We start from the raw sequence: 10,393 nt of genomic DNA, 5'->3' as shown, positions 1-10,393 counted from the left end.
TCAGTCCAAGTTTTATCTAGGACCACATTTCCTTGCTCTTAAGGAGGATCTCGTTCATGCCTCGGATGCAAAGGATGAACTAAAAAGGAAAAGGGAGGTAGATAACTCTCAGAGTTCTAAGAAAAAGAACAAACAAAAGTCTGACAAGAAACCAGTATGTAAGACCTGCAAGAAGCGCCATTATGGGAAATGCAGGCTCAAACTAAGATCCAAATCACAGCCCAGGGTTTGTGGGATCTGCAAGTCTAAGGGACATAAAGCATTGGACTGTAAGGACATGAAGAATGCAGTTTGTTTTGGCTGTAATGAGAAAGGCCACATCAAGACTACGTGCCCTAAATATGTCAAAGGAAATGCGGCGGAGGAAGTAAAGCCAAAAATTGGAAGCGCCTAAAGTGCCTAAGCTGGCCCATAAATAATGACATCAGGTACAATTCCTTGTTGTTTTATCAGTAATTTAAATGCTAAGGGTTTTATTTTGGTTCGGATACCAGTAAATCCTTCGTAAACTATAAGTATATCAGATTTTTAAAACTCTTCATAAGGACTCCATGTATTAAATATGAGGTATAAATTACCAATGGAATCTTTAATGACCTCTCTCGCATCCTCGGAGAAAATCCTTTCATAAGAATCTGGAGTACTTTTCCCCAGAAAGAGTACGGCAATATATATTATTTATTTTATTTTATTATTTTTCTCATTGTTTTCTATCGTCTGCGAATGCCAAACTATGTTTGATAAGAGTGCCATATGAGGATTTGCGTATCCTAGTGCGTCCCATAGATTGCTTCCATGCCTGATCAGTATGGAGGTTTAATGCATGGGATCCCCGAAGATATCCCAATAGTCATATTGTACTAAAGTCGACTAGTAGTATTCAAAGAAGATATCCTATATAAAAATGTCCTTATAAGTATCTCCACTTAGGGCATCTTTGCAATGGTAAAGGGAATGTGTCATTTATCTGACACCGACAGCGATAGATGAGCCAAAGCCTGAGAGTACGGAAATCTCTGACACCTTTATGTGTCATAATTAGCTCCCTTATAAGAATTACCATGTTCACCTCTTGAGAGGCAAGTAGAGTTAAGATCTATATCCCATTTCGGGTTATTCTATTATGAAACCTTCAAGGTAGCTAGTACCATCATTGGAAGAATCGAAACCCCGATTAAGTAAGTTTTAAAATAAAGGATTCATATAGCCTAACTCGATATCCTGAAGAAATCGGCATTGTTAATTAAGAAAGAAGGTTCATTCTGCTTATGCATTGAATACCACAACCCAAATTAAGCAACAATTGAGAATTTCCATCAGCTGCCCAGGATCGTCGATTGTTCGACTAACTGAGAGAATTAACTATCCCTTAAGATTAGTTTTAAGTAATGGTTGGAAGAACCATCTCACCTTAAGATAAGCATTTCTATAATAGTGATGTATAAGTATCAAGGCTACTCCTTTGGGGACCTTGCTTAGATGGGATGTTAAATTATCTATTGCTAAATAGAAGATTGGTATGTCCAATCATCCGGTCTGATAGTTGCCTTGGAAACAACGAATAAGATCAGGCAAATCCATGATCATCTGTAAGCTTGCCGGTTTTGGCAGAAAAATCAAAGAGTTATGAAAATAGCAACCCTCCTAAGTCCTTGTTAAGAAATAAGGTTCATCAAAGACATCACTCTGGAAGGGTGTGCCAAATTAATAAGTATCAGGCTAGTTAAACTCTGAGTATATATAAAAATCATTCGAAGGAATCGAATGTATCATAGATCATATAACTTATGAGCTAAAAGCCTATTTAAGGAGCTTGGTGGAGCTCGCAATGTATTACACCCTAAGGATTAAGGGATGTGTTTCGCCAATAAGTCAAGGAGCACTATCACATAACGGTTGGAAGACTTGTGATATAATGATAAACCCGTATCGAATGCGGATTCAAGACGCAGAAATTTTCACTTCGACGTAGGTGATAAAGTGTTACTTAAGGTATCGCCCTAGAAGGGGGGTGATGCGATTTGGTAAGAAAGGCAAGCTAAGCCCGAGATACAAAGGACCTTTCGAGATTGTCGAACGTGTCGGGTCAGTTGCTTACAAGTTAAACTTGCCTGAAGAACTTAGCGCTATTCGTAATGTGTTCCACATCTGTAATTTGAAGAAGTGTTTCGCTGACGAATCACTGGTTATACCGCATACAGGTATACACATAGGCGGAAGTCTGAAGTTTGTGGAAAAAACCTTTGTCGATTGAGGAATCGACAGGTGGAGAAGCTTCGAAGGAAGCACGTGCCTATTGTTAAGGTCAAATGGGATTCCCGTAAAGTTCCCGAATATACGTGGGAAGTGGAATCCACGATAAAAGAAAATATCCCCATTTTTTTTCAGTAAATCTCGGGGACGAGATTTCTTTTAAGGGGGGTGAGGATGTAACACCTCGAAAAATTTCGTCCAATAATGTCTTGACACGTGTCATAAGGTTCCGGTATGTGAAAACATACTTTATAGGGACTAAAAGTGACAAACAGTGAAAACTATGGAACGTAAGGGTCCAAAGTGTCAATAATGGATAAATAGACTCTAAGATAACCCAACATAATGTTTATAACCTTAAACGGATGGTTCATGGGTCATACGACGCGGAAATTGCACAAAAGTGAAGTATTGTAAACTATAGGGGCCAAAAGTGTCAACATGTTCAATTGATACCTCTGAGTGAACTTTTGGCAGACCCGAAGCTTTGTAAAGCTAAAATATACTCACTAGAATATGTGGTAAAAATTTCATGAAGTTTCGTCAACGTATGAGAAAGTTATGGCCAAAACCGTACTTAAGGGACTAAAAGCGTCAACGTCGAATTTCATGGCTTTTCGGTTGAGCGCAAAGTTATCCGAGGACATTACCATGTTGGTAAATGTCCTAAGGTTCTTAAAAACCAAGTTTGGGGGTTTACGAGTCAAGAAAAGTTGCCAAAACCTCGTAACCAAAGTGCAGGGACCAAACTGCAACATTTAACAAAGTTTTGGGGATCAGACAAAGCCAGGCGGCCCGCCTGGCACCCCCAAGCGGGCCGCGTGAGACCCCCAGTAACAGAAAAATGCGAATTTTGCACTTTGGGTCAGTTTGGTGAGTGTATAACAGCTTGCAACACCTCCTTTTGCACCAATTAAATCCCTTGCATGCCTAGGACAATAGTAAGCTCTCTATAACCTCTGATTTCATCCACAAAACAAGATCAAAAGCTCATTTCTTTGAGCTCATACATTGTGATCAAGAACATCCAACTTGTAAAACTCTCAAGACAACTTCCTGGAGCATTTCTGAACATCAAGGCCGATTCCTAGTAGTAACTAAGCATCTATAGGACCTTTGTAAGCTTCCAATTCAATCTTTAATTCGTTCTTTCATAGATTATTAGAAAAAGTCAAACTGGTTGTTCTTACGCTTTGACTTTCTGATTAAACGAATTTCTCTCAGTCATTTCTCGAATTAAAACCACAAATATGTTGGTAATTATGTGGGGAGCAAACCCTCAAAAGGGTATTATCTGATTCCCACTAAATGCATGTTAATTGTCGAGGCAAACGTGATTCTAAAAAGTCAACAGAAGTGATTTTTGCGAAAATAAGCTTGAATGTTAATATAATAGACATGCAATCTGTTTGATCATCATAAATAACTTGTAATACATATAAGAATGAGTTTTATCATCATCAACTCGACAATCTATAGTATAAATACGAATCGGAACCGAAAGTCTTATAAAACGACTATTTCGTAGACTATCGATTCGGATTCGTACATGCATGTTTGAGATCTGTATTGGAGAGTATTTTTGACCATTTTTATTTTGGTAAAACTTTCTGGAATTTTTGTTGATTGAGTCTATGCTTAGCCGATTCGAATGCATGTTTCCGATTTATGCATAAAGTTGACTATTTTGCCCTTTTTGATATAAAACGTGATTTTTGGAAGAGTGAAAGAGTAGAAATCTTTATTTCTAATATATAAACTTGCACCGAAAATTTCGGATCAGTTGGTGGTCCAGATTGTGAGTTATGGCCATTAGCGTAAAACTACATTATAAAGTTACATAAACGGCCCTTTTCGCATATGACCTATTTCTGGCCACGTTTTGGTATAAAACTTTTTACCAACTGATGTATTATAATATTTTGGTATTTTTGATGATTTTTAATTAATTTTTGGCTGAACGGATCTTAGATTGCTTAGTTATTTCGGGTTATGTCGGTTTTGACCGTTTAAGCCATAAAAAGAGTTTTATACATTCTTTTGACCCGAAACCTTTTCCTACTGTTTTTAATTGTTGGATAAAGTATTTTAAGTATTCTGGAAATATAAAAATCTCAGCTTTTCTTTGAAAACCCGAAAACGCCCTTAAATCGCATTTTTAGCGTGTTAAGCGCATAGTAAGCGTTATACTCGTTTTAAACATATAAGACTTACACCTACTGATGTAATTAGTATATTTTCATATAATAACAGTAAGTATAAGTATATGAACTCAGATTTCCAGTTTTGGTATTTTTAGCCCTTGTGAAATTACTAAAATACCCCTGCGGTGCATAGTTTGATTTTAAATGACAATTTTGGTATATGGGTCATACCCTACTGTTATAATATGTTAAATGAAGTATATTTACTGTATAAACCAGACCCGAAACTCAGATTTCTAATATGACTCTTTTATAATCTTTTGAATGACCAAAATGCCCTTATAAGGCATAAATTGAGTTTAAAATTATTCCGAGCAATATAGAACATAACTTACTGATATTATGTCATATTTAAGGCATAATTATCTCAGGGAACTTGCATTTGACTTGTTTGGCTACCCGTAACGCCCTTTTTGCGTTCGGTTCGGGTTACGTAACTAGTTTGCGTAAATTGACCGAAACGGGTCAAACGTTATCATTTTTATCTCAAAATCCAGGATGTATTTAGTATACCCATATTATACAAGTATTCAAGCTTGTCGGGTCTAAATCACATTCCATCCGGTCTTTCGCTTAATCGTGCGTTTAACCGTATCATCCTTAAAACTAACCGGTCAAAGCTTAGGCTTAATTAAAGACCCGTTAGTATTCTAAATTGGTTATTTATACCATCGTTCCAGACTAGAGCTTTCCGGTAAATTGTACCTACGCTTACTTAGGAATACGGCTGAGTTATTATTCTTGCTATTTAAGACAGGAGCTAGCTCAGGTAAATACTTTTAACTTATTTTCCCTTATACGGGCTTGGGATATGGTATTATAAAAATACCGCTTGGTCGGGTGTAGAAACTGTTTAATCGGAGATGATTAAATTGCATAATCCCGTTTTAATCTGTGTTGATTGATAACAAATAACATTGGGGGTTAATGACCGTGTCCTGGATATCCTTGGCTCATTTTAAAAAGTGAATGGCCACGACGTAAGCACAAGGTGTAGGCAGAACACCTCCTGTTGCATATGTATAACGTATACTCACTCGTGAGACTATCTTCTTGTGAGATTATATTTGTGGTGTGTCGATTAATCTTGTCCGGCTTGTATTGTATAATCACCGGCCCTAAATGTTGGACAACCATGTAAATCGGATACAAGATTTTTATTAATAAAATTGTCCCAAGTATAAAGATTAATTTTGCCTCTGTGCATTTTAATCAATGTGTCAAGATATTTTGTGCCGTTTGCACTCGAATCACTTTTCAAACTCTTTTTCCAAAATGAGTCAGTTAATTGTATTTACCAGTGTAAACTGACGTATTTTCCAAAAGGTTAAGTGACAGGTACTATGCGTAATTGGCTGGGAGCTCAGGGCGTCACTAAGGAATCTTGCAAGTTCTAGATGCCTTAAGTCTATTGAACAGTTTTCTTTGATTGATCCGCCTGTGGATCTTTTACCTTCCGTTGTAATACTTTGACATTACTTATATTCGGAATGTAATATATTTATCTTTTGCTTCCGCTGTGCATTTATATATTGTGTTGTTTGTCTATGATGAGGCCAACTACGTCACTATACTCCCCACCGGGCCCACCGGTGACACGTGGAAAATTGGGGTGTGACAAGAGGCCAGGAAAACAAATGCATGAGTCTTCCGGATGAATGTCAGGAAGGATAACTATATAGCAGGTACTTTTCCTTATCAAGCAGTTTATGCAGAAATTTAATTGATACTGACACATGTGATTCAATAATGAACGATCACTGTTGAGAACTGTTGTATCCGTCTTGGTAGGACTTCGGTCATTTTATACGAAGTAGAAATTGGCCGATGACACTTTAGAAAATTCTCCAACAAACCTTAGATGGATATTTTATATCTAAATAGGAATCACTCTTTTCTGATATTCCTATGGCAAGCTTTCAAGCTCCCTAAATTCTTTAATATAATAAAGTCAGATGTGACGTTTTGATCCCCTGTCAGAAAGGTAATGGACTAGGTCCAAACCTTTAATGCCATTGATGGTCTTTTGCGACCTAGGCTAAGTAGTATTAATATATTTTAAATAACGTTCATTAATAATGTTAGTGCTATAATAGCCTGTATAGGTGATTGACACCATGGTTAGTATATATTAAGGCCATCAGAGTAAAAATAGCAGTTGTTGGATTTCAACTAAGAAATTGTTTTATTGGTATTAGGAACCAATATCGAGTATGGCAAACTCAGGTAAGATAACAGTCAATCGCGCCATTGATAACGCGACGCATGCTAATGATGCTGAAATTGTAAACCTTAGAATTTCCAAAGATGTTCTTCAAAATATGATAGACGCAGCCGTTGGAAAAGCTGTGAAGAAGGCTGTGAAAAAGTTAAAGGAGCCCCATGCTGCTCGGTCCAAGTTTTATCTAGGACCACATTTCCTTGCTCTTGAGGAGGATCTCGTTCATGCCTCGGATGCAAAGGATGGACTAAAAAGGAAAAAGGGAGGTAGATAACTCCCAGAGTTCTAAGAAAAAGAACAAACAAAAGTCTGACAAGAAACCAGTATGTGAGACCTGCAAGAAGCGCCATTATGGGAAATGCAGGTTCGAACCAAGATCCAAATCACAGCCCAGGGCTTGTGGGATCTGCAAGTCTAAGGGACATAAAGCATTGGACTGTAAGGGCATGAAGAATGCAGTTTGTTTTGGCTGTAATGAGAAAGGCCACATCAAGACTACGTGCCCTAAATATGTCAAAGGAAATGCGGCGGAGGAAGTAAAGCAAAAAATTGAAAGCGCTTAAGATGCCTAAGCTGGCCATAAATAATGACATCAGGTACAATTCCTTGTCGTTTTATCAGTAATTTAAATGCTAAGAGTTTTATTTTGGTTCGGATACCAGTAAATCCTTCGTAAACTATAAGTATATCAAATTTTTAAAACTCTTCATAAGGACTATATATATATATATATATATATATATATATATATATATATATATATATATATATATATATATATATATATATTAAGTGTAAGGTAAAAACTTACAAGTAGAAAATTTACCAGGACTATTTTTCCGTTCCTGTAAGAAATCGATAAGTCGCAAAAATGGTAGAACCGGCCATCCCCGGAATCGAATCTGGGTCTAGGCCGCACCCTTTCGCGCGCATAGCCAACCGAGCTAGGCGCCTAGTTTGTGAAAACTTCCATTTCGATTAAATATAAGCACTTGTATAATAATAAACCTTCATAAACCATAAGCTTAGTAAACCTTATATTAGCCACAAGGTATAAATTACCAAGGAAACCTTAGTAACCGATTCTTCTCGTATCGGCAAGGGATCCTTCCGAAAGATCTAAGAGTACTCTTTCTTCGCATAGAATACGACAACATATGTTATTTTAATTATTATTTTTCCTCTTTTTCTTCTCATTGTTTTATATCGCCTGCGAATGCCAAATTATGTTTGATAAAAGTGCCATATGGGGATTTGCGTATCCTAGTGTGTCCCATAGATTGCTTCCATGCCTGATCAGTATGGAGGTTTAATGCATGGGATCCCCGAAGATATCCCAATAGTCATATTGTACTAAAGTCGACTAGTAGTATTCAAAGAAGATATCCTATATAAAAATGTCCTTATAAGTATCTCTACTTAGGGCATCTTTGCAATGGTAAGAGGAATGTGTCATTTATCTGACACCGACAGCGATAGATGAGCCAAAGCCTGAGAGTACGGAAATCTCTGACATCTTTATGTGTCATAATTAGCTTCCTTATAAGAATTACCATGTTCACCTCTTGAGAGGCAAGTAGAGTTAAGATCTATATCCCATTTCAGGTTATTATATTATGAAACCTTCAAGGTAGCTAGTACCATCATTGGAAGAATCGAAACCCCAAATAAGTAAGTTTTAAAATAAAGGATCCATATAGCCTAACTCGATATCCTGAAGAAATCGGCATTGTTAATTAAGAAAGAAGGTTCATTCTGCTTATGCATTGAATACCACAACCCCAAATTAAGCAACAATTGAGATTTCCATCAGCTGCCCAGGATCGTCGATTGTTCGACTAACTGAGAGAATTAACTATCCCTTAAGATTAGTTTTAAGTAATGGTTGGAAGAACCATCTCACATTAAGATAAGCATTTCTATAATAGTGATGTATAAGTATCAAGGCTACTCCTTTGGGGACCTTGCTTAGATGGGATGTTAAATTATCTATTGCTAAATAGAAGATTGGTAAGTCCAATCATCCGGTCTGATAGTTGCCTTGGAAACAACGAATAAGATCAGGCAAATCCATGATCATCTGTAAGCTTGCCGGTTTTGGCAGAAAAATCAAAGAGTTGTGAAAATAGCAACCCTCCTAAGTCCTTGTTAAGAAATAAGGTTCATCAAAGACATCACTCTGGAAGGGTGTGCCAAATTAATAAGTATCAGGCTAGTTAAACTCTGATTATATATAAAAATCATTCGAAGGAATCGAATGTATCATAGATCATATAACTTATGAGCTAAAAGCCTATTTAAGGAGCTTGGTGGAACTCGCAATGTATTACACCCTAAGGATTAAGGGATATGTTTCGCCAATAAGCCAAGAAGCACTATCACATAACGGTTGGAAGACTTGTGATATAATGATAAACCCGTATCGAATGCGGATCCAAGGCGCAAAGATTTTCACGTCAAAGTAGGTGGAAAAGTGTTACTTAAGGTATCGCCCCGGAAGGGGGTGATGCGATTTGGTAAGAAAGGCAAGCTAAGCCCGAGATACGAAGGACCTTTCGAGATTTGTCGAACGTGTCGGGTCAGTCGCTTACAAGTTAAACTTGCCTGAAGAACTTAACGCCATGTGCTCCACATCTGTAATTTGAAGAAGTGTTTCGCTGACGAATCACTGGTTATACCGCATACAGATATACACATAGACGAGAGTTTGAAGTTCGTGGAAAAACCTTTGTCGATTGAGGACCGACAGGTGAAGAAGCTTCGAAGGGAGCATGTGCCTATTGTTAAGGTCAAATGGGATACCCGTAGAGGTCCCGAATATACGTGGGAAGTGGAATCCACGATGAAAGAGAAATACCCTCATTTGTTTCAGTAAATCTCGGGGACGAGATTTCTTTTAAGGGGGTGAGGATGTAACACCTCGAAAAATTTCGTCCAATAATGTCTTGACACGTGTCATAAGGTTCCGGTATGTGAAAACATACTTTAGAGGGACTAAAATTGACAAACAGTGAAAACTATGGAACGTAAGGGTCCAAAGTGTCAACAATGGATAAATAGACTCTATGATAACCCTACATAATGTTCATAACCTTAAACGGATGATTCATGGATCATACGACGCGGAAATTGCACAAAAGTGAGGAATTACAAACTATAGGGGCCAAAAGTGTCAACATGTTAAATTTATACCTCTGAGTGAACTTTTGGCAGACCCGAAGCTTTATAATGCTAAAATATACTCACTAGAATATGTGGTAAAAATTTCGTGAAGTTTCGTTAACGTATGAGAAAGTTATGGCCAAAACCGTACTTGAGGGGCTAAAAGCGTCAACGTCGAATTTCATGGCTTTTCGGTTGAGCGCAAAGTTATCCGAGGACATTACCATGTTGGTAAATGTCCCAAGGTTCTTAAAAACCAAGTTTGGGGGTTTACGAGTCAAAATAACTAGCCGAAACATCGCGTGCAAGAACAGGGACCAAAGCTGCCAAGTTTGAAACATTTTTGGGCCTGCAGACCCCAGGCGACCCGCCTGGGAATCCTTAGGCGGGCCGCGTGACCCCGCCAGCATCAGAACTTCGCGAAAATTGCAATTTGGGTCCGAATTTGAAGTGGTAAACAGCTCATATCACCTCCTTTTGCACCAATAAACTTCCTTGCATGCCTAGGCCTACTGGGAGCTTGCTATAACATCTGAATTCCTCCATAAATTGA

The sequence above is a fragment of the Helianthus annuus genome, chromosome 1 (assembly GCF_002127325.2).
Source record: "Helianthus annuus cultivar XRQ/B chromosome 1, HanXRQr2.0-SUNRISE, whole genome shotgun sequence".
Classification (NCBI taxonomy): Eukaryota; Viridiplantae; Streptophyta; class Magnoliopsida; order Asterales; family Asteraceae; genus Helianthus; species Helianthus annuus.
The sequence above is the reverse complement of the archived record's forward strand: the minus strand, read 5'-3'. Positions refer to the sequence as shown.